General features: G+C 42.9%; 1 protein-coding gene across 1 annotated transcript in view; it reads right to left on the bottom strand.

The window, feature by feature from the left end:
- Enox1 (ecto-NOX disulfide-thiol exchanger 1) overlaps nucleotides 1-26,229 on the bottom strand; it is a 551,532-nt gene that overhangs the window by 405,143 nt on the left and 120,160 nt on the right. Inside the window, exon 2 of the mRNA XM_038310117.1 lies at nucleotides 24,307-24,372. The gene's annotated coding sequence lies outside the window, so the exon portion shown is untranslated. The remainder of the gene's footprint in view (nucleotides 1-24,306; nucleotides 24,373-26,229) is intronic.

Consider the following 26,229-nt stretch of genomic DNA (forward strand, 5'->3'; position numbering starts at 1 on the left):
GCCACACACACAGGGAAAAAGGGGACATCAAACTAGGAGGGGGACCTCTGAGCCGAGTACCAGTGGAAGAAGGAAGAGATGGAGGCATGAGTAAAATTCATTATATGAACGCATGAAAATGTCAAACAACTTCTAAGATGTGGAGGGGGGAGTCCAAAAAGAAAAACAGGAATGGGATTGTCTGGCCACCTCTGCTACCAAAATAATCACCATTGGATTATTAAAGTCCTGGTATATACACCAAAGACAAGCTATCCTTCCCACATCCTGAAGGATTACATGCTTTCATGGGCTGACCTGCAAAATTCCTGCAATCAGTCAGTCTCCCTTGGAAGCCGTGCAGAGATGATTTCCTATATCAATCATGCTGTTCAGTTCAGCTCAGGGTGATCAAAGCCAGACAGCATAAGGGCTCTGAGGTTATAATATTTGCTTCCCGCTTCACCCCACTTACTCAGTGGGTACTTATCACCAACAGTGCAATTCTCGGTGTTCACTTGGTCCCTTCTCACATTAGAGATCTAGACAAGCACTGTTTAGATCCTCTCTTCACAGAGGCTGACCCAGAGGTTGAGACCTAGCAAACAAGTAGACTTCTCTCTACTTCACAGGACACAGGAGTCGAACAAAACCTTAGCATCGTACACAGAGTAGAATATCACCAATGCTAGCCCTTCAGAGGGAATGTACCTGGGCTGGGCAGTTCCCAGGCTGAGACGTCTATATCTCCAGGCTCTGGGGATAAGTAGTTCTGTCTGACCACAGTGGGGTCTGTTCTGAATTCGTAGGATACCCAAGGTAGAAATTGTGAAACCAGAACAAAATACTCATGTCCATAAAACCTGAGGCTCCGCTCTTCAACAACAGTACTGACCCTCTTGTGGTCTCCTTCAGATTCTCACTAATTTCCCCGTGAGAGGTAGAGGAACACTATGGTTGGGGGGGGGGGGGACTGAGAGCCAGGATGCCTGGAGTTTTTAGTCTTGGCTCAGTCACTATCTAGGCAATCATCGGTGCCTTTGTTTTTATCATCTATAAACAGGATAAAATAGTGCTTCAAATACAAGGTGATTGTAAATACTGTCTTAAACAAACTTCTCCAAGCAGCCCTAAGCACAACACATATTATCTATCATCTCCCATAACCATTTTATCACTGCTGCTGCCCCTGAGTCTTTTCTGGACACACTGGCCACTGGTCCCATTTTGTTTAGCAATCTGTTCTTCAAGCAAGGCCAATTCTGCCATTAGGAACAAAGTTGGTCAAGAGGAAGGCAATATGTTTTACACTTAGTTCTCAGACTGTCTGTCTCGGTAAATACCCTGGAAGAGAAATAGCACTTTGGCTTGGTACCCTTGCATTGGTCTGTTGTTTTCATACATCCATGTGGGAGAAGAATGTTGCCACACATTTCAATATAAAATGTCCAGAATCTTGCCCCTGGGATCTACATATGATACCTCACATGTCAAAAAAAAGTTTGTAGATGTGATTAAGGTTAAAGACCTTTGAGATTACTCAATTTATCCAAGTAAACTCAATCCAACCACCCTAGTCCTTAAAAGCAGAGAACTTTTTTGGTGACCCACTACTTCTGGCTTTGAAGATGGCTGGGTACCACAAGCTAAAGCACATGGGTGGCCTCTGCCGTTTGGAGACTAGAGTCTTTTCCTCGGATTCTCCAAGAAATGCGGCACTGCAGACACTGTGTTAGACCTAGGTTCTGTTGCTCAGGCCTGTGAGGCTACCCTGATTGTTCCTACAATAACAGAGGACAAGTATGGCTCTCTTATGGTTTGAATAATCTGCCCCCTAGAGACACCTTTGTCTTTGGGGCCCTCAGCTGCTGGCATGGCTTGGGAAAATTGTAGAAACTTTAGGAGAAGGGTCACTGGTAGAGTGGGCCTTCTAGTTCTGCCTTGGTTTCCTGATTCCTCAAGACATAAAACAGCTGCCTCACATGCCCACTGCCCCAGCCTGGGATGCTGACCCTGCCACGTCTTCCATGCTATGATGGGATGTAACCCTTAAATCATGAGCCAAAATAAATGCTTCTACCCTCAAGTTGCTTCTCATTAGATATTTTATCATATCAATGAGAATAAATAAATCTCTTTTTTATTCTCCTTCTATAAAGAGACCCAATGCTAGGTACTGCACTAAGGGACTAAGTAACAGGAAAACACAAATTTGCTCATTCATTTATTCATTCATTCAAAAACTCATCTACTCACTTGGTGGGTTTACTAAGTTCCTCTCAAAGTCCAGACACTGTTTGTATGCTCCCCAACTCCAAAGGAAATTGGAGTTTGGCTTCTACTCCCGCGGAGCTCACAGTCCAGAGGAAAGAGACAGACACTGAACAAAGCATCGATAAATTAATTACCAACGGTGACCAGTGCAATGAAGAAAACGAGTCGGGAAAACGAGACGGGATTATGAAGTAGAAGCGCCAAGGCCAGGGCTCAAACTTCAGTCTTCCCAGACTGGGTGGGTGTAAGGCTCTCCTGGCAGTGACAGCTGAGCTAATATCTGAAAGGAGTAAGGAGCCAGAGAGGCAAAGATCCAGGACAGCTTGTAAGACACCAGCCCATGGGTGGCCTAGCCCCCCCCCCCTCAGAATCTGCAGGAGACAAGATATACCATGCTTAAAAACTGCTACCACTTCTGGCGGCAAGGATAAGTACACTGTGAATTGCTACTCTCATCTTCCTGTCCTCACTCTTCGCAAGCATGACTTTGAAGGCTTTATTTAACATATTTTATGAAGAGTGTAAAGGCGGCACTGTCCCAGGCCCCCCGGCCATCGTTCTCAGCAGGAGTGCTGGTCTCCCTAGCTGAATATGGATGGAGTTAGAGACCCTGCAAAGGCTGCCTGCCTTTCCCTGGAGGAATCTCCCAGTGCCACGGCGCTCATCACTGACACAGGGCCATAGGATCCGCGGCTCGGGCTCAGGATTGAAGCACCACTATCCCTGTGGACCTCAGCTGGCTCCACTGGCACCTCATCCTGACAAACAGATCCAGGTTTGGAGGTGGTGGATACAAGCCTGTCCTATCGCACTGGAATATAGTCTTTGGTAAGTGGATCACAAATACAGAAAGCAAGCCACTCAGAGCGTCTATTGAGAAGTTCTCGGGTCCAACATGGATGGTAAAATAGTGAAAACCGCTTCAATTCAGTGTAAGATTCCATATCAGCTGGTACAGCTTCTCACACTTGCCTCCTCCACAGATCCTTTATGCAAGAGAGAATTCTCGGGTTTACTCCCTGACTATACTAGACCTGCGAGAATGAGCTGGTACCCTGCAACTGCCTCTTATATCTGGTGACAGCTCCTTCTACATCCACCTACCTGCATGAGAAAATGTCTGAGCTGAGATAAACCAGACCTCAGACCTGGAGAGCCCTGCTCATTCCTGCTGTTTCCTATGTTAACATAATGAACTCCACGGCACATTGAATCAATACTGGGCAGGAATACTTCCATGTGGAGCATGTGCAATTGACACTTGGAGCAGTGAGAATTCATTGCTTCTGAGGTCTTAGAGCCAGGATATCTGGATCTGTTTTCCAGCTCTCCTATATAATAACTATATGACCTTGAAGAAGACACTTGCCCGATCAGAGATCAATCCTTTTTTCTCTTTAAATTGAGGTCAACAGTAACGCTCATTCTTCCTGCCTCAAAAGGCTCTCCCAATTATAATATGAGAAACACTTTTTAAACTATAAAACACAGTGTGAACTGAAAACCAGCACCCTCCCCGGCTTACGGCACTCATATGTGCTGTGACTTCAGTAGATAGGAATTCTCTGAGCACCATCCACCAATTGGCAGCAGACCTTGGCCCTCCTCCCAGGTTTTCCCACGAATTCCTCTACTTTACACACCTATACCAACCTGCCACATACAGGTCACATGACTATAACTACAACATTCTCTGGAAAATAGTGCCCTCCAGGACACCAACCGCAAGGCCCAGCTAGCATGGAACTCAGTTCCAACCTTGGCCCTTGCTTTTACCAAAATACTCAAAAAAAAAAAAAAAAAAAAAAAAACCAAAAGAAAACTACTAAAGCATAAATCACACATTAAACCCCACACACTAATAGTGGAAGACTTCAACACCCACTCTCACCACTGGACAGGTCTGTCAGACAGAAAAATCAACAGAGAAATAAGGGAAATAATAGATGTTATGACTCAAATGGACTTAACAGATATCTATAGAACATTCCATTCAAACATAATAGAATATATCTTCTTCTCAGCACCTCATGGAACCTTCTCAAAAATGGACCATATACTCAGTAACAAACAAACCTCAAGAGATACAAAAAATTTGGAATAATTCCATGTTTCTTATTGGATCACCATGGCTTAAAAATAGAATTCAATAAAATTAGAATTCAATTAAATAAATAAAATAAAATAAAATTAGAATTCAATTAAAATTAGAAAACAATAATTTCAGAAAGTTCACAAACACATGGGAATCAAACAATGCTCATTGGAATCATCAATGGGTTCAGGAAGAAATAAAGGAAGAAATCAAAGACTTCTTAAACTTCAACTGAAATGACCACACAACATATCCAAATTTATGGGACACAATCAAAGCAGTGTTAAGAGGAAAATTCATAGCACTAAAGGCCTACATAAAGAAGCTGGAAAAATCCCATACTAGTGAGTTAAAAGAACATTTGAAAACTTTAGAACAAAAAGAAGCAAACTCACTAGGAGAAATAGATGGCAGGAAATAATCAAATTGAGAGCTGAAATCAACAAAATAGAAACAAAGAAAACAATACAAAGAATCAATGAAACAAAAAGTTGATTCTTCAAGAAAAATCACCAAAATAGACAAACTTTTATCCAAACTAACCAAAAGGCAGAAAGAGAATATCCAAATTAGCAATATCAGAAATGAAAAGGGGTATTACACGAAAAGGGGCCCGCTTGTTTGTCCCATCTGCCCAGCTAGCTTAGCCCCGAAATAACCTCACAGAAATTCTATTAATTAAATCACTGCTTGATTCATCCACAATGATCAAGAAGGCTTCATCCCAGAGATGCAGAGATGATTCAACATAGGAAAATCTATCAATGTAATCCACCATATAAACAAACTGAAAAATAAAACCACATGATCAACTCATTACATGCTGAAAAATCCTTCAACAAAATACAACATCCCTTCATCATCTTGGAGAAAGCAAGGATAAAAGGAACATACCTAAACATAATAAAGGCAATATACAGCAAGCCTACAGCCAAAATCAAACTAAATGGAGAGAAACTCAAAGTGATCCAACTGAAATCAGGAACAAAACAAGGCTGTCCACTCACTCTGTTTCTATTCAATATAGTTCTCGAGGTTCTAGCTAGAGCAATAAGAAAACAAAAGGAGATCAAGGGGATACAAATAGGAAAAGAAGAAGACAAACCCTCACTATTGACTGATGATATGATAGTTGACATAAGGGACCCCAAAAATTCTACCAAGGAACTTCTATAACTCATAAACACCTTCAGTAATGTAGCAGGATAAAAGATTAACTAAAAAAAACAATAACCCTCCTGTACACAGATGATAAATGGGTTGACAAAGAGAAACATCATCCTTCACAATAGCCACAAATAACAAAATATCTTGGAGTAACTCTAACTGAACAAGTGGAAGACCTGTATGACAAGAACTTTAATTTTTTTTTAGATTTATTTATTTATTGTGTATACAGTGTTCAGCCTCCCTGTATGCCTGCAGGCCAGAAAAGGGCACCAGATCTCATTACAGATGGTTGTGAGCCACCATGTGGTTGCTGGGAATTGAACTCAGGACCTCCGGAAGATCAACCAGTGCTCTTAACCTCTGAGCCATCTCTCCAGCCCAGAACTTTAAATTTTTGAAGAAAGAAATTGAAGAAGACACCAGAAAGTATAAAGATATAAAGATCTCCCATGCTCTTGCATATGTAGAATTAACATAGTAAAAATGACCGTCTTACCAAAAAGCAATCAACTGATCCAATGCAATGCCCATCAAAATCCCAGTAAAATGCTTCACAGAAACTCAAAAGAACAATATTCAACTTCATATGGAAAAGCAAAAAAACCCAGGATAGGCAAAACAATCCTGTACAATAAAGGAACTTATGGAGGGATCACATTCCCTGACTTCAAACTCTACTACAGAGCTACATACAGTACTGAAAACAGCCTGGTATTGCCAAAAAAACATACAAGAGAACCAATGGAACCGAACTGAAGACCCAGATATCAATCCACACACCTATGAACACCTGATTTTTTGACAAAGAAGCTAAAAATATCAAATGGAAAAAAGAAAGCATATTAAACAAATGGTGCTGGCATAACTGGATATCAACATGTTGAAGAATGAAAATAGGCCCATATCTATCACCATGTAGAAAACTCAAGTCCAAATGAATCAAAGACCTCAACATAAAGCCAGCCACACTGAAGCTCACAGAAGAGAAAGTGGGAAATACATTTGAATGCATTGGCACAGGAGACCACTTTCTAAACAGAACCTTAGTAGCACAGATACTGAGAGAAACAATTAATAAATGGGACCTCCTGAAACTGAAGATCTTCTGTAGAGCAAATGACATAGCCAACAAGACAAAACGGTAGCCTACAGAATGGGAAAAGATCTTCACCAACCCCACATCAGACATAGGGCTGATCTCCAAAATATACAAAGAACTCAAGAAATTGGTCATCAAAAGAACAAATAATCCAATAAAAACATGGGTACAGACCTAAACAAGAAAACTCTCAACAGAGGAATCTAAAATGTTTGAATGACACATAAGGAAATGTTTAACATCCTTAGCTATCAGAGAAATGCAAATCAAATTTACTGAGATTCCATCTTACACCTGTAAGAATGACCAAGATCAAAAACACTGATGACAACTTATGCTGGAGAGGATGTGGGGGAAAGGGAACACTTCTGCATTGCTGGTGGGAGTGCAAGATGATACAGCTGCTTTGGATTTCAGTATGGTGTTTTCTCAGAAAAAATAGGAAACAGCCTATCTCAAGACCCAGCAATACCATTTTTGCGTATAAACCCAAAGGATATTCAATCGTACCAGAGGACATGTGCTCAACTATGTTCATAGCAGCATAATGCCCTTCGAATCAAGAATGGATAAGGAAAACGTGGTACATTTTCTCCATTTATACAATGGAGAAAAAATAATGACACATTGAAATTTATAGGCAAATGGATGGATCTAGAAAGCATCATATTGAGTGATGTAACCCAGATCCAGAAAGACAAATATCATATGTACTCACTCATAAGTGGCATTTAGACATAAAGCAAATTAAAAAAAAGCAGCCTACAATTCACAATCCCAGTGAGCCTAGACAACAAAGAGGACCCTAAGAGATACATATATGGATCTAAACTACTTAGGATGTAGAAAATGGCAAGATCTCCTGAGTAAATTGGGAGCATGGAGCATGGGGATCATGGGAGAGGGTTGAAGGGGAGGGGAGGGGAGGGGAACAATATATATAAACAATTTAAAAAATCTCCTAACCACTAATGCTTAGGCCTTAAAGAAGCAGACTGGATATTTCTTAGGACCACAGTATGCCCACCCGTATTTCTTGGGTTGTAGAGGGGTATCTATTGTTGGTTGGGGGGTGTTAATGGTGCTAAATAGGGAAAAGGAGGTTTTAGGAATCACTAATCCCTCAGCGTCCAGACCCCGTGACTCAGATAAGCCTCCAGAAAATTGCCTCACTCCTGGCATTCTCTCAGGGACCTCATCATGGCCCCCTCCATCAAACAGCTTTGGTAATACTGAGCCATGGGAGCGATCATGCCCAAAATAAAGCAGGCTCAACTTTCTTGGGCTCAGGGTGTGACTTCCATGTCCATAACTTGTCTAAGACAAGCAGGAGGGCACTCAGAGGTTGGAGTTGCCTACCATATTGTAAAGCAGGAAAAAATGCATCTCTGAGCCAGTTACAATATCCTTACATTTCTTAACTACTCTATGGCACAGTTCTCAAAGGAGAAGGGGTGACAGGGAAAATGAAACAGAGAAGAGTGGGGAAGCAGGAAGAAAGAAACGGAAATGCCAAGGGAAGAGGCAGGAAGCGAAACCATTGTACAATATTTTGTTGAAATGCTAATTATCACAAAATTGGATTATTGTCACTAAGTATTTAACATCAAACTCATCACATACTGCCCTATATCTCAAAAGCAGGGTTCTCTATCTTTCATAGTTTCTAAACAAACACAGTGGCTCTCCCTCTGTTAGCCCTTACCAGCAGGATACTTAACTTTGATGTGACAACTGGCATACATCCTCTGGATCAAGGCCTACAGAACACCTAGCCGTAGAGTTATTGACAAGGACCCTGGCCCAAAAATGGAGGAGGAAAGTCAGGTCATCCTGCTCCCATGGCTCATTATCTCTCCTCTGCACTCACCTACGTGATGAAGAGAGACACCAATTTAGGAGGACCCCTGCCCTTTGCCAGGCTGCACAATTCCAGGGACCCTCACCTACATTTAGAGTGAGCATTGGGCATCTAAACCTCGTTCACTCCATGCAACCACTGGGAGGAGACTCACACAGAGTTGAGGATCATACAGTGCTGGTGACACGGCTACCAACTGAGCTGGCTGGCTGGGAGCCTTTGGCCATTGCCCCTTAAAGAGCAGAGACTTCGAGAGAATGGTGACTTATCTCAGAGACACAGGAAGCAGGGGAGTCCTTGGGGCCGATGAAGAGATGGAGGGTGATTAAGGGTAGAGAAAGATGCCATGGCAGAGAGACCACTGACAGCTTGATCCTTCATAGGACGCCAGAGCAGACTGCTGCAGGGGAGGCGGAATGTCTGTGCCTTGCAAACAATGTGTCCCCAGGGTCCAAGTGGAAAAGACCTGATTTGTATCCTGGACAGAAAGGTTTGGGAAACCTTACTGGAAACTGACGGAAGAGGCAAGGGGCTAAGCAGACAGGATCCAGTGATGAGGTTCTAATGGTCCAAAAGGAAAAAAAAAAAAGAACCTGGAGACCGGTTGAAGATGTTCAGAGAATAGAAAATCTGAAGGTGCCTTGAAGAAGCGTGACAGATCCTCAGAACAGATTGGAAGGGGGAGGAGAAAAGGTCACTGCAGAATCCAGGATGACTGGAGCTCCCTGCCTGGGGAAAGGATGGATGGCTATGTTTTAGTTGCCAAGACAACAAGGCTAAAAGGCAGCCTGAGAGGCCCCAGAGCCCTCTCTGGGATGCTCTTGCTCTCCATGATGTTGTGAATGGATCTTCTCCCACCTACAAGTATAATATGTCCTCTCTTACTCAAGATGTGTTCGGCACTCAAGTGACTCACCCCCCAGTGTATCAGGTTGCCGTACACTTCCTGCTTCCGAACCACATATTTCCCGGCATTGTTAGTGGAGGCAAACCTCTGTAATGTCTAATCCAAACCCATTTACAGGAAAGATAAATAAAAGTATTTCAACATTTCCTTTGTGCATAACTTTTTTAAACACAGGGGACATTACAGCAGAGGGCTGCCTTGCTTATAGAGAACATACAATATCTTTTTTTTTTTCTTCAGGAAACTAAAGATACTACAAATAAATTTGCAAACATATATTTCTTCAAAGCATTAATTTTTAAAGCGGCCAAAATTGCTAACAACCAGGGAAAGTACCGATTTATAAATTATGTTCTCAGCATACAGTATACATTGTGAATTTGCATGCATATTAAATGCAAATAACCAGAAGAGCATAACATTAAGGCTTCAAATTTATATGTGCAAAAGACAGTAAATTCTAACACTAAAATTCTTCCCAGAAAATATTAACTCCCCATATCCCAAGTGACTGTCACAAAGTCAGCTGAACAGTCTCACCGCAGAACTCCAGAAGTCAATTACCTAGTCCTGCCAAAATCTGCATCACCCAGGCTGGGAATGTAGTATGGCCCAGTTGGCAAAGTGCCTGCCTACCACACACAGATGCCAGGGTTCAATCCCCAGCACTATGGACACTGTATCCCCGGAGGATCAAAGTTCAAGGTCATTCTTGGCTGCATACTGAATTCAAAGGCAGCCGGGGCAACATAAGACCCTGCCACAAAACAAGTAACAACCCAATTTTCACATAATTCATGCTCATATCAATTCATAAGACGAGGCAGATGAGGCCACTGGCATTATGGGACAGAGAAAAAAAAGATGCTAACATTGTCCAGGTTTTCAAAAAATATTATTTTAGTTATAACTTGATAGAAAAATTAAAACATCAATAAAAGTACATCAAGGAAAGAATCAGAATTCCACTATCAAGACGACAACACTGAGGAGCCAGGCAAAATGCAACGAGCTCTGCTCTTTAAGTGCAGCAAAGTAGGAGCTGTGCGGTGACAGACGTAGCCCATTAGCTCGGTTAGATGAGCTTGGGGCACTGAAAACAGGCTGGAGGTTGCTGTGCACTTTTTAAATGTGTATGGGTATTTTCCTGCATGTATCTCCGGGCATATAGTGGAGACGGAAGCCAGAAGAGTGACAGATACCCTGGAGCTGACATTATAGAGGATCGTTAGTCTCCATGTCAGTGCTGGGAATAGAACTCTGGTCCTCTGCAAAATCAGCCAGTGCTCTTAACCACTGAGCCATCTCTCTAGCCCCTTAGTGTTTTGTTGATGTTATTAACATCTGTAATCAGTTAAAGTCAGGTAGAGGAACCAACTCTGGCTATGTGAATAAGCCTTCTCAGAGCAACTGAATGTATTAAAAGCAATACCTGGGTTTCTAGGAGATGAAGGAATTGTGCCTCGGGACTAAAAGATGAAAACCCAGGACTGGCTCCCAACCTGCCTGTGTCCTCTATAGAGTTCAGACTTCATGCAACACCAACGTCTGCCAGAGTTTCCTGACTATGGTCTAGGCTGTGAGGTTTGGACTTACTAGCTCCCACAGACTCAATCTTATTTGTATAGGTATAGACATACCTATAATACATGCAATTTATATATTTATATACACACACTAGGCAGCTGGTAGATTACATAGATGACTGAGAGGACAAGTAATAGATTCACTTTCAACAAGGAACAGTGACTAATAAAAAACCCAAAGCTCCTCCCAGTTTTTGTTGCTGTTGTTTGGTGTATGTAGGAGATATGGGAGAACTGACCCTGAGAGCCATTCACCTCAGTTGTTGTATAAGGACCTCCTTCTGGAACCTGGGGATTGCCAATGAGGCTAGACAACCGGATCTACCAAGCCTCCAGGATCTGTCCTCTCTGTCTCTACCTCTCCAGAGCTGGGATCACAAGCACAAACCCCTACCTACCTCTGTCTTGTATTTTGTTTTGTGGTATACATACATACATACATACACACACGTGTGTGTGTGTGTGTGTGTGTGCGTGCGTGCGTGGGTGCGTGCGTGTGTGTTCCGGGAATTGAGCTCAAGTCTGAAAATCACTTATAGGTGGAGCTCTCTCCAGGGTCTTCTGTTTGGAATTTTTTCTAACATGGGAATTATAATCTACTCTGATATGGGGGTCAGAATTGTGGAATTTTAATTGCAACGTAAAGATTAATGCTTTCTTGGTGTACGTAATTCTTTCGCTTTGGGTTGAAAGGTTATTGCCTGGTATTCATTCAAAGAACTTCAGTCAGTTCTGGAACCAGTGGTGGAGAATCCTTGTTACTCTTCCGGAGGACGCTGAGTACAGTTCCCAGTGCCCACATTGGGAAGAGAACAAAGACCTGTGACTCTAGCTTCAGGGGCTCTGACACCCTCTTTTGACCTTTGTAGGTGCATGTGCACACAGAGAGATGAAATATAAATAAAAAGATCTTTAAAGAAAATAATGTCACGGTCTAGAGAAATGACTCAATAGTCAAGTGCACTTTCTGCTTTTCCAGAGGAGTGTAGTTTGGTTCCCAACATTTACATTGGGCATCTCTCAACCTTATGCAACTCCAACTCTGGCTTCCCTGTGCACGTATTCATAGTCAGACTCAGATACACACACACACACACACCCCAATGCACGCAAGCAAATGCACACACAAACCTACAAATAGTTTTTAAAAATAATTTTTAAAAGGAATCAGCTATTCTAGAATGAGAACGTCATTTGTAAAAGACAGACTATAGAAATATTTCTGGTGGTTAAACACATGCTCATACATGCCAATCTGGGGCTTTATTCTTTTGTGTTTACGCTGTGAATTTTCTATGGATGCTACAATTAAGAAACGGCACTGCCCCCTCCATTCATTTGTAAAATTACAAACCAGACTACCTACTCTAATGAAGCAAGTATCCATTTATAGCTAGGCAAGCAAGTTAATGGTTTAATGCTATGCCGACCGCTCCTTCTGTCTTTTTGTCCTTGGATTCTCAGTGAAGCAGCTCACAATATTTGCTTAAGCAGCTCCGCCTCTCTCTCCTTCTGCAGGCCATCAGGGGATGCCTAGCTACACACCTGCATCAGATTACCTGTGTACACAGGTGCTTCCCAAACCCCTCCTTCCCTGACCTCTGACCTTATCGCACTCCTGTATTTGTTGAGGTCAGGGGCCTCTTTTGGGAGCTGCAAAGATGGAGGATTGGGAATGCATCCCAGAGCAAACTGATTTAATCAGTTTTGGTCTTTTGCAAACTGTTTTGCTGCCACAGCTGTAAAGAGACGTGGTCTGTTCCAGAAGGTGTTTGGATATGCTGAATAGTCCTTTGAATATCTTAGTTTTCTTTCTACTTTTAAATGTAACTAGTTAGTTAATTTCAGACCTGTAGATAGAGGTTTCTCCAAGACAGCAAGGCTTACCTGTAGTTTCTCTTCCCCGGCTGTCACATGCTTGTCACCTAGTCAGACCTGTCTCCCTCTCCCCCTACAGACCACCTCCTCCTGAATCGGCTGTCTCCTCCTCCGTTTTCCGCCACAGTCCACAGTGTTACCCCAAAATGCCATTTTGATCATGCCATTTACCCTCAAATATTCCAAACGTTTCTCTTTAAATCGAATTTCCACCTGAAATATGCAAGTCTACCCTCCCTGGTCCAACTACGCCCGCTCCCAACCCACTTCCCCTGCCTGCTGTACCCATTCTGCTTGCCACATAAAGGAGAAACCCCACCTCCCGTTCTGTAGCTAAATGTTCATGCTCTCCTTTGAGTCTCCACCCAGGACAGATCTCCTATGAGCGTAAACATGACACTCTTTCATTTGTCATTGGTAGAGTTCAAGGATTGGTGATGGTCCTGGATCCCAACTTCAAATAATTAGCTTAGCGTGGTTTTCCACCCTTCCTTTTTCAGACCATTTTGGGCTCACATCCAGCAAATCCCAATGCAAAATAATAGTAACTAGCTGAAAAATCATTCTGCTGACCTCTTCTGAAAGTGCCTCTATTTTTACCTTATTCCATAATGATGTCTCAAATAAGAAACCTCTCAAAATTTTAAACTTGTACGAATTCTCTTAGAATAGGACCCCCAAGTAAGCCAGTGTGAGGCACGCATATCAGAATATACTTTGCATTATGATGTATGTACATGTTACATATAGTTATGGAGCTATTTTTGGTAAAATGTTTTTAATATTTAATAGTCATTAAATAGGTAAAATAAGGCCCTACTGCATATGGAGCAGCAAGGAGCCTTCTAGAACTTTCTGCAAGCATTTGCAATTGTAATCGGTAACACAGGCAGGAAGAATATCAATGCTGTTCAATCATCACTGGTAAAAATGTAAATTTTTTTTTTTAAATTAAGACTTTAAAGTTCACCTGACTTAATCTTCTGCTAATGCAAGCTGGGGCGATTTCCTGGGATTCTGAGTGCTTTAACATCATCAAGACATGTCAGAGATTCCTCCAAATTATCCAGTGTGTACCATTCGTCATTTTGAGCCTCTCGGGAGATGAAACAGGGTGAGGCGCTTAAAGAACAAAGGGAAAAATGAAGCACAGAGACCTCAGGCTAAAAGCACAACACCCCTGTGAGGATGCTAGGGATGTATTCGAAGCCTGAAAAATGAGAGCCAATCAGCAGCCATTAGCTGAGCACCAAATTAAAGCATCATTGTTTGCGATGTCTGCGCTGAATGTGAAGGGCACTGCATGGGCAGTGCTCGCAGGCCTTCCACACGGGTCCCCATGTGCAGGATCAAGTCTTCTTCTTTCACAGCTAACAAACTTCCAGAGTGACTGCCTGTGCTCCACCACCTTCCCCCAGAGGACTTCACAGAGACAGCAGGGGAGTGGAGCACTGAGTGAAGTCAGAAACGCGAGCTATGGGTCGCTTTCATTTCAACTTCTCACTTGGCTTTTATTAAAAGATGGCTTTTGCTATCATTAGATTTACTGTTATCTTATTTGTCATAATCCTGGGTCTCAAAAACTTTTTTCCACCGAGTATAATTTACTCTTTTAACTCATAATTGCTTCATAGGGACATTCAACCGGCATTGGAATTATTAGAGTATCGCATTTGGTTAGCAAAGAAAAAGGCAAACCTATCAAATTTTTAATTATAACTTTAACTGTTGAAGAATTTGAAACAGCAGTAGGATAAGTTGATTTTTTTTTCTAAATTACTGCATGTAGAATGTATCACTAAGGCTGTGTCAGTAGGGTTTATAATACTGTAACAAAGTAGCTATCACAGCTGACTTAAAAAAAATTTACTTTATCATTCTAGAGGTTTCAGTCAATGAACTGTTGGCCCTCCTGCCTCGGGCCTGTTGTGCCATGGGACACTGTGGTAGGAACAGATGGCCACCTCATCGTGGCCAGGAGGCAGAAAAAGAAGATTAAAGTCCAGGGTCTCAAGATCCTTTACAGTTAAGTCCCCCAAATGCTGCCCACAAAATATTGCCCATGTCTTAAAGGCTCTGTCACCCCACAACATCACAGGCTTAGGATATAACCTTCAACACCTGTTCCCTCAGGGAACATCTACAAGTCAAGCCCCAACAATGAAAAATAAGTATCTGAGAGAGAACCAGTACAGTCTTGATCAAGAAACTGTGCTTTGCCACTTGAGGCAAAACAATCTTTGAAAATGTATATTGATCAATGAGCTTAAGTCAAAATTCTGAACAGAGTGGAAAGGCAACTGCTGCCAAGTCTGATGACATAAGTTTGATCCCCAGGACCCACAAAATGGAAGGAAAACTCTGACTCCCGTTGGGGGGTATCTGTACACTGTGTGAAGGTGGGTTGCTGTGATTGGTGTAATAAGAAGCTGAATGGCCAATAGCTAGGCAGGAGGTATAGGCAGGATTTCCTGGTAGAGAAAGGAAGAGGAGGAGGAGGGATCTAGGTACACAGGACATGTCAGGAGATCAGGAAGTCCAAGATGGAAGAGAGGTAACACCACGTGATACAAAGTGGACTAATATAAATGGGTTATGTTATAAGACCTAGATAAGAACAAGCCTAAGCTATCAGTCGGGCTATCATAATAAGAAGTTTCTGTGTCATTATTTAGGAGCTAGGGGATAGAGAAAGACATGCTTCAGACTTCTCCAAGTTGTCTTCTGACTTCCCTTCCACATGCACGCATGAGAAGTGTATGCCAAGCATACATGTGCATATATGTACTCAAATAGCAAATTAAGGTGAATGCAATAGAAACTTTCTAAAATAGGAATGGATTGTTTGTGGAAGTCTATGGATTGCACCATACGTGCACTATACGTGCACACTTAAGTCACAGGGTTCTAGGGAGACCACTGGTGTCAAGTCACACAGTATCCCACGATTACATATTCTTCCTGCCTTACATCGGGTCTCCCCAGAGCTAATCATTGTGCTGAGCAGTTTCCCATGAATTTGCTATGTCTCTTCCAAACCCCCACGAGCTCTCCAGAGCTCCTTTCTCAGGGCCTGCACACAAGGGACTTTTACCAGTTTCATCATCATCAAAGTCTCCCCTGAGCCCCTCTACGCACCACGGTTTAGGTCAGCTGACCCCAACACCTGTTGTTTGGCTGTGTCTTCAGATGCCTTCACCCCAGGTCTTACCTATTAGTAGATTCTGCCATTTATTGGAACACAATCTAGATTTATAAAGATGCATAATTTTTTTTTCATTCAGGTATAAGTACTTGTTTTCTGAAAGTAGAATCAGACTACAGAATTTTTTTGCATAATTTTTTATTTTTCTATTTGACCCCAAAATTACTAAATTTAGGGGTCATGTAGGAATGTAGAATTTCCCTTAGATACTTTTCAGTGCTTTGCCCCACATTCTCTCCCTCTGACATTGCTATTTTTGGATACTGGACCTCATGAACATAGCTACTTATTTTTGTTTATTTATTTATTGTATTATCTCCCTACAGTGTTCTGTTTTCTCCAAGTTCTGAGTGCATGCTTTAGTTTCTGCCCCTCAGGACAGAAGCTTTCCTTAAAGTCCAATGATCCCTGGTCATCTACTGATATGTAAGGGTGGAGAACCCAAAAATTAAGAGGAAGTTTGTGGCCCAGGAGGATGCTTGATTCTCAGGTCTGAGCTCCGAACGTGGGATGCTTTGCTCTCCTCTGCCAGATTGTAAACCCACTTTCTTAGCCCGTAGGCCACCACCCCTTCATTGTCATTCCAACTTCCAAAATGTTGTAGCTGCTTCATAGGTGTGTTCCTTTAAGAAAAATGCCTCTAAATTCACTTCAATGCTATTTTAGAAAGGTCAGAAATAACATATTTAATCATCTTTGGGGGGGGTCAATTTTTATTTTTTTTCCTTTTATTGAAAACAGATTTTTCGCCGACATAATATATCTTGATTATGGTTTCACCTTCCTGATCGTACCCACCTCCCCTCCCATCCGGATCCATCCCCCTTCTATCACTAGAAAACAAACAGGCTTCTAAGGAATAAATAATAAAATAAAATTATAAAAAAACACACATCAGAATAAGACAAAACAAACCAACAGAAGGAAAAGAGCCCAAAAGAAGGCACAAGAGCAGACTCCCTGGGTCACACGCTCTGTGTTCCTGCCGACTTCCCTCAGAGGACGGGACAGTGAGAGCGGGAAGGCCTTGGTGAAGCCATAAAGTGCAGGCTACGTTTCTCTTTAATTTCAACTTCTCAGCTGACTTTTATTAAAAGATGAAGTTCGCTATCTATAGATTTACTGTTGTTTTATTTGTCATAATCTTGGGTCTCATCCATATTTATTTTTAACCTTAAATCTCTGAGTCGGTGTTTAGCCTTTGGCATTGAGAATCCTTTAACACTGAGATTACTCAATTTGTTTACAGCAGAAGAGACAAGATCCACTGTTTAGGAGTAACAGATGGAGGCATTTAGGTAAAACTCAGTTTGGTAACTGCATGGTCTTATGTAACGGTCCATCCCATTGCCCTAACAATGCACTGTGCATTGAGGGAAATAAGAACATATCCTCAAAGAGAAAAGAGTGCTCTGCATTGATGATTGGCATAAAGGAGGACATGCAGAGCAAACTCCATCAGACAAGACAGTGGGTTGGAGGAGCCAGTGCACAGCAAACTCCATAAGAGAAGGCAATGGGTTGGAGGAGCCAGTGCACAGCAAACCCCATAAGAGAAGGCAGTGGGTTGGAGGAGCCAGTGCACAGCAAACCCCATCAGACAAGGCAGTGGGATGCAAGAGCCAATGCAAAGGAGGAAAGAAGGGTTTCAATTCAGTTTTGAAAACTTGGGCTTCCAGACATTCCTCTGCAGAGGCTGCACCTTGTACACCAGAGTATGATTAATTGATTGAGGGATATATACATCGGGGCTCTTGACATAAGAAAGAAAAACCCTTCTGCACAAAACACAGCTGCTTTGGGTGTCTGAAGATTCTCCACCCCTCACCAAGGTGGATCATCAAGATGTTGAAATGTTTTGTAAATACTTTAGTACAATACAATCTTATGAAAGGAGACAGAAAACCTCAGACTTGAGTGATGTTTTAAAGTTATGCACTTATGGAGATTGAAAATGCCATGGTTACTGAAATTATTACAGTAAAAAAGAAAGAAAGAAAAACTTCTGTATTGTGCACCTGCAGTTCTCCCGGCCCCAGCAGCACTCAGCCCACTAAAACGGTCTTCTTTCTAACAGCGTTGATAAAACAGACAAACAAACAAAAACCTCACTGTTGCCTAAATGAGAATGGGCTTTAATTACATTTATGTTAAGTATGGATGTGTGCATGGACGTCTATAGAAGGGTTTTCAGTAGAACAACAGACACAGCCACATTGCAGTGATAACAATGGAAGAACAAATCTGTTACTCCCATGGGGGTAGGAACTGGTGGAGGTTAAATGGAAGGAGAGGCAGGAATCTTAATGAGCACAAGTCCAGAGCCTGGCCCGCAAGGAGACAGCACTGATGTTCCTAAATAGGGAGTTTTGTCCTTAAAGTGGTATTTCCAAATGTAAAATCTTTCAGTGCAAGATTAATTATGACAGTCAGGATTTCCAAAACATCACGTAGGACACTGAATGACCCGGAGATACAAGGTCCCCAAAGCTGGCCTGGCCTGTTGACAGGAGAAATGGGGGAGAATTGATCTCAGAGCAAGAATCAATGGAATTGAACAGTCTGCCTTTACAGTGCTGCGGATAAGGGCTGTCAAGTCAACAGAACATGGAGGGATGCGTACTAACAAAGGGACTTGCACCCATTCGCTTTAAAACTGAACCCGTTAGCCTTCCACCAATTCAAGAAACGTCTACTGAGATCTACTATGTTTAAGGCATAGAGTTCTGTCTTATCGTTTGTTTCATTATGTTATAAACTAATGCAGAAAAACCCAGTTAATTGATTCCACAGACTGACTGATGCTCTTCCTTAAGAACAACAGATTGATTTTTTTATAGACAGCAACGTTCATTCTCCCATCATGTCTTTTCTCGATGCACACAGTCCAATCGACTGCAGAGCCAACTGGATGCAAAAGCAGAAGAAAGGCACTATGGGAACAAGGTCCATTAGGCCCAATATTGCCTCAATTACTTTAATTCCATTATTCCTGTTCATATTACTTCTGTAATCAATATCTCTTTGCAGTTACTCATGTTTACCCTTTTCAAAATCTCAAGTAATAGGATTATGGTCTTTTGAGCTCAGTGGCGACACAGTTTCATAAATACATTTTTGAATGTGTGATTGTCTCCAGACCTGTAACTGAGAAGACTTAAATTGAATCAAGTTTTCCAGAGGTCATTTCATATAATAATTTTAATGTAATATGGGTGCTTTTTACCTGTTGGGCCATTTGTTACTCAGTGACAGAAACAATCTCGTGCGGCTTAATGGCTGAGTGTCCCCTTCCCATGTCGAAACCTTAGGGCCGCTCATCTGATTTCCACTTAAACCTGAAATCCTTTCTGCACTAGGTCTGCCTTTTGTTCAGTGCAGTCTTCTCCCTCCGCCGACAGTTGTTCTTCCATGCGAGAGCTGCATATGGAGAGCATATTAACCACTGCACCTTCCTGTGACAACTGATCGATTATAGGAAGAGCCTCCCAAATTACAGGAATCCTGTTTTGCTCCGTTCTCTGGACAGGCGACAGCGCGGTGTCGGCTACATGCAAGAGGCTGCTCTTTTGACATAGACAGGCTACATGAACGATATCCTGCCCTTCACTTCAATGCGTGGGTTTCTTACTGAGCATTTGTAAAAAGAGCTTGTGACTCAAAGAAGCATATGAAGATTTTGATGGAGAAGTCATTGAAATTTACCCTGGAGCTTAGAAGGGGTAAAAAAAAATCAATCAGGAGTAAAGTTTCCATAAGAAATACAAATGACAGGTAGTCTTTAAGGACAGGGGGTCTTGAAAATGGAAGCAGAGAGACAAAAGTAGGAAATGGTGTATGAGAAACAAAATGGACAAGCCTCACTGAGCATGTGACTTCATGGAGTGAGGGACAGTGAGAGGAGCCTGGCTGTTCTTTGGAAGCAGTGACTTGAGAGTCATAAGGAAAGAAGATGCATGCCCTTATGAACTGTCAGTCTCCTGGCAGTGTGCAGGATGCATAGACAGCAACGGATGTGAGCATCACGAGACAGAAAGGCAGACTCCGCTGTGTGTAAAGGAACCAGCGAGATCTGATTTCCACCTTCCCATAGAGAGCCTCATCCATTCTCACTCCCTCTTTCCACGGTAAGCTCTGGGGCATCCTATCAACATGCAGCCCACAGCACACCCAGCTCCCTGCAGATCCATCTCCTCTCCTATGGAATGCTTCTTATTCCATGATGCTCATCCACATGGCAGCATCTTTTCTATTCTCCCAATCTCCACTCCTTTACGATCGCCATAAAAACATTCCCTAACTCCCTCCAGGCAATTTTACTGCCCTGCTTCCTGTTTGGAAGACATGTAAAGTATATGGCTGAATTACACCAGTAGCTTTTGCATGGCTGTTCATCTTCGTCTGAATAATAATATGTTCAACATTTTCTCCCAGAGCAATTTTTGGTACAAGACAGAAAGGCAATGCATAAATGAGCAAGTGAAAGGGGAAGTGAGAAAAACCTAGAAAAGGAGGAGAAAAGGAGAGGAGGAGGAGTGGAGGAAAATAGGAGGAGGAGGAGGTGAAGGAGAAGCAATGGTAGGGTTAAAAAGCACAAACTATAGGAACTGGACAAAGCCTATACTAACCATATGCAAGAAACACCAACAGAGGGAGAAGGCCACACTTGTTGAGCTCCCTGCCAGAAGCCCTCTGCTCGTCTTCATTACCTTTACTTTCCAGCTCAGGATCACTGAACTCATAGATTTTAAATGAAACAATGAGATTGCCATGGGAGAAAGATGAACCCAAAGAAATCGGACACTTAGGTTCCCATTCCAACTTGTGTGAAGAAAGATAAAAAAGCAATGTTCTAAGAAGGTTTGATAAAAGCTTGACTCAAAATACGATTGTGCCAGGCCTAGTGGCACATGCTTTTAATCCCAGAAGTGGGGAGCCAAAGCACACAGATCTGAGTTTAAGACCAGTATGTCCTACAGCAAGTGAAAGCAGGGCCACATAGTGAGACCCTATCCCCAATATCCCCAAGCAAAGAACTTGTTGAAATTAATATACTTTAGTATATTTTCTAAACACTATAAATAACTTTTTTTGTTTTCAAGACAGGGATTCTCTGTGTATCTCTGGCTGCCCTGGAACTCGCTTTGTAGACCAGACTGGCCTCAAACTCACAGAGACCCACCTGTCTCTGCCTCCGGAGTACTGGAATTAAAGGTGTGCGCCACCAATAACCTTTAACAGGTGTTTAAAAAAACACACACACAAAACTCTACCATGTTAATCACTGACTAAGTGAACACAAAAATGACTTGCAGGGTTTAAAATCAGAGCTAACAACAAATATTAGCATCCCATGGAAACCCTACGTCCAAGTTCTCAAATATTTGATCAGTGAAATTGAGGAATGCAGAATGATAGCAAAGAAAAGGCTAGGCAACAAAGAAAACTAAGGTTTAAATGCTAGAGGGGCTTGTGGCTTTGTTTCTGGGTTATTTCTACAACAGAGGAGTATAAGGTCCACACAAATGACTTGGTTATTAAAACAAGAATGATTAGAGCATTACCGCAACAGCAGTGCACAGAGCAGTCAGTCATTGGCCATACAGTTTGGCGACTTTAATAATGAGCGTGTGACTGCTTGCTCTCTGGGCTCTACCTGCGGCCAGAGAGGGCAACCCCACCATCGTCCTGATGTGATCTTTGCGTGGCTAAAGCAACTGAACTGCTTTTGGTTTAAAGCAGCCCTATAGCCATCCTTAGCAAACCAAACGAGGGATGTGAACGTGGGAAGCTACAGAAGCGCTTAAATCAACGGCAGTGGAGGCCAGAGTCAAAAAGAAAAGCAGCTGTGGAGGCATCAAGACAAAGCTGGGCATGCATCCACATCATTTGGTGGACCGGGCCTGCACACATCACATGTGTCATAAGCAACTGCTATATGATTTTGCCAATTTTCAAAGGACAAACATCAGTGGGAAAAAGGCTAACATGAAGTTTTATTTCTATTTTGCATTGTACTACCCGTCTCCAGCTTATAAATCCAGTACAGTCAGAGCCAATGTCACCCACTTGGCCATGGAACAGACACAGCATCATTCTGAGGAACACAGAAACTCCTGTGGACTGGGAATGTCTGCATGTGAGTGATTCCAATGGGCCTGCAGGGTAGACTTTTAGGAAGCCAGAGCCTGGCTCTGACCCTCCATATCTAGACCCTGTTCTACCACCTTATAACAGTTCCCTATCTAGACCCTGCCCTACCATCTTAAAACAGTTCCCTATCTAGACCCTACCCTACCACCTTAAAAAAAACTCCACATCTGGACCCTGCTCTATCACCTTAAAACAGCTCCACATCTGGACCCTGCCCTACCACCTTAAAACAGCTCCACACACTGCTCATCTTGGGCACAGTAGAATTCTCAGGTTTCCTAACCAGTCTGCTCATTCCAGGCAGAAAATTCTGCCTGCAGCCCCTTATGCTTCTCGGCAGGAGGCTTCCTCTTAGTTCCTTTAGCTAATATTTTTTTTTTTTCTGCAACAGCAGACTTGGACCGAAAGCACTGAGTTAAGAGGAAGTAAAAATTTCACAAATAAACATCTCCACAGAATAAACAGAGCCATTAAGTTCTACCTGAGGATCAGTGTCCTAATGTCTTACCAACACCCAATCCGAATGCTACAGGGGTATCTTCTAATAATCTGAGCTAGAGAAGCAGAGAAATGGGAGAAGACGCTGTGAGGGCAGATCCATTCCAGGATAGCATTTATGAATTAAAGCTAGGAAACAGAACATTAAACTTAATACGTGCAGAACGATGCAGCTGGGGAGGAGGAGCAGCCCGGCTATGATTTAAAGGCGCTGAACTGGCTGCAGAGATATCGTGAGGTTCTGATGGGGGCAGTATGCAAATTGGTGGTTGGGCCTGTACACCAGCGGAGAAGCAAGGACCATTCACCCAGGAGCTGGGTCTGTCTTTTTAAATTCGCTTTCTACAGAACTTTCGAAAGAGGCAATCTCTCTGTTTACAGCGTTGTTTAACCTAGACTATACCGCACGGAGGTGTTCACTGTAGGTAAGGGTGGTATGAAGCCTGCACACCTCTGGGAAGTGCACTTTGCTTCTCCTAACTCAATCTGGCCACGATCAAAGTGGTCTTTCTTTCATTCAGTAGACAGTAAGCAGCAGCAAGGTGGTGGTAGACTTGTTGGGGGGAATACCGAGAGACATGCCGCTTGGACAGTACTGCAGTTAAATTACGACCCTCTAACAGATGCAGAGGCACCAGCTTCCTGTGCATGTAAATGTAACATGCTTTAGAAATGGGGTTCATAAGGATGACGAAGCTAAGACTAGATGATTAGAAACTCCGCAGTGTCCTATGACACTGAGGTAGGCAGGCATAGAAGGAATATGGTAGGAAAACTGGGGGGAAGATGTCACCTATAAGTCAAGGAATGCCTGAGACAACAGAACCTCGAGCTGGAACCTACTCTTCCTCGCAACACCAAAAAGGAACCCTGACCATGGACACATAGCTTCTAGGACTATGGGACAATGATACAGATTAAGTCACCAAAGAAATAAACCCAGTAACAAAATTACCGTGGCAAAGAGAACTCCTGACGGGGCCATCTCTACTGGTATCTTTGTTCAGTTAACCAAATGGCTACATCCATGTCAGATTTACAGAGGCCATATGAGAAAGAGACGGTTTCTCTCTAGTGGGGACCTTTAGTCCTCTGGATAGATGGCTAGACAGAAAAGTAAGCAGCAAGGCTTAATGGAAAACTAATCTTAGTGACCTGTTTGGGCAAATCAGAGTGGTGAGACATGAATTTTAATAAGAAAAGGAGGGAGGGGACTTAGGACAACGTAAGATAAGAAGAAAAAGAAAAGACTTAATTCGAAGTCTTCAGTATTTACATATTTACATTAACGTGGAAAAGAGAGGTTTCTGATAAAAGGGAGGAACAGCCATAATTCCACTTGACTTTAGAAATTGGGACATGACCTCCTCTGGCTGTGTTTCAACACGGATGATTTCCAAAGGCCCTGCAGATGTTCCCCATGAGCAAGTCACTTCAGGGTGGCTTTATACCACAGAGCCCCTGAAGCACAGGCAGCCCTGGGCAACATTCGCCTAAGAGAATGACGTCAAGCCACATGATGATGGGAAGTCGGTTCCCACACAGTGACACCCTGACATTAGTCCTGCTTGCCACTTGTGCCCCACACGCCACTCCCTTACCTTAGGACCGTGAGTTCTCTCTCCTCCGCGTATTATCAGTACATGGCTACGCCAGCTGTCAAGGACCTGTAAAACAAAGGCCATCTTGTTAGAAGAAACTCCAAACATCAATAGCTGGGCCGCCTGAACACGTGTAAGCAGATGCAAGGTTTCACTTGGTGGAGCTTGAGCTGAACATCGCCCTTTCTATGCCCAGCCCATTCCAACTGAATGCCCTTGCAGAAGGGCTCTGCACCATGCTAACTTGGGAACAATCAATAACTGCTCACCATAAAGAGCCTTTAAGCCGTCAATCTTTTACAGAATATTTCTGCTTTAAAGAAGCCCTCATCATTAAAGTTTGCTACACCACGGCTGGTGTTAGAGCCAGAGCCTCACTAGTGCCTAACACTGTGGAAGCAGATGAGCTAATTTTTCTTGTAAATTTCCAACTGGAGATGAATTAGTGGTTTGTGCATTTTTTTCCTAAGAAAATCTGTTGTACTGCAAACTGCAAAATACACCTAGATATTTTCATAGACTATGACTGAGTTTTCTAGGAAGGATGTCAGAGCCCTCTTTTTTGAAGCATCGTCTGTACTCAGGAACATCAGGCTGGACTGAGGGTCCATAGCGAGGTGCACAGCACCAGAATCTGCATTTTCATGGGGTCTTCAGTTGGTCCCATGCACACAGAAGCCTGAGAAGCCTGATTTTAAAGTACCCCAAACACTGTGCCTGTGGTTCCTAGAACCACAATATGGAGTGTCCCAGATCTGAAGCCCACAATTTCATTACAGGTGTATGAATCTGAGAACAAACGGCCTCCTGACCCCTCCAAAATCCTTCACTGCTGACTAAACCCCCTTCCTGTTCCAGGACACATAGACTAAATGTGAAGCAAGATCCAAAAGCTCTTAAGTTATAGCCAATGTCATCCAAAGAGTCCGAAGAGGAAAAACAAGTTATAAAATGGTAGATTTGCTCTAACAGGAAGGAGGGCACTTGGGTGTGCATGCCCACTTGGAAAGAGCCTTGCTCAGCACCAGCTGTCTGGAAGACATGCTACAGTGAATCCTGTAACAAAAACTAGAGTTTCCAGAAGGTACGGTGCACGGTGGTGTCAGGGCATGTAACCAAACCAGAAATGAAAGAGTCAACTACCTTACTTCAAGAAAATACTGGACTGTGACTTTCTCTTTTTCTTTTGGCTTCTTTTTGAATATCTGTACGCATGAGCCATAACCATGGTAGCCCAGAGGTGTGCTTCCCCCCCTTTTAACTCTACTACCTGTAGTCAAGGAGGAATGGCAAACATCAAATGCAGAAAGCGCCGACTCAGAAGTCTGTGGCACCCAGCGAGGGATAACAGAACTGTGTCTCTATGCTTGCCATTTGATCACACAGAGTGTCAATGAAACCTCAGCCAGTTATACAGGAACCACAAAGGGAATCGCATTAAAGTTAATACAAAAGTCAGGAAAATGTCCTCCACAAGGGACATGGCTCTTTCGTAGAAGCACCACTGGGAGCAATTGAGGGCTCTCGGTATGACCAAAGCATGCACTAACCCCCTCTCTGTGCCCATCTCTTTCCTACATTTAAATGATTCTCATCTCTCCTTCTTCCCTCACTTATTCTTGTGGCTTCACTGGTTCCCTCGCCACCTCCAGCTGCTCTCCTATCCCTACCTGGATCTTCTTTCCCTTTTCAATTGACCTGCCGTGTTACCTGGTCCTTTCTGTGAATAGGGAAGGGAGAGAAAGAAGGAACATCAAATATCCTGTGCCACTTTCCACTGTCTCTTTTTCCCCTCCTATGCCCACATTTTGCTTCTCTTCTTCTATGCCCTCTTGCCTTTCACAGATCTAAGTAGCTGTTGTTAGCACGCAGCCAGCCCAGCCAAGCACAGAACTTAGCAACGACAGGGGAAGTGAAGTGCTG

Source organism: Arvicola amphibius, chromosome 13 (assembly GCF_903992535.2).
Source record: "Arvicola amphibius chromosome 13, mArvAmp1.2, whole genome shotgun sequence".
NCBI classification, from domain to species: Eukaryota; Metazoa; Chordata; class Mammalia; order Rodentia; family Cricetidae; genus Arvicola; species Arvicola amphibius.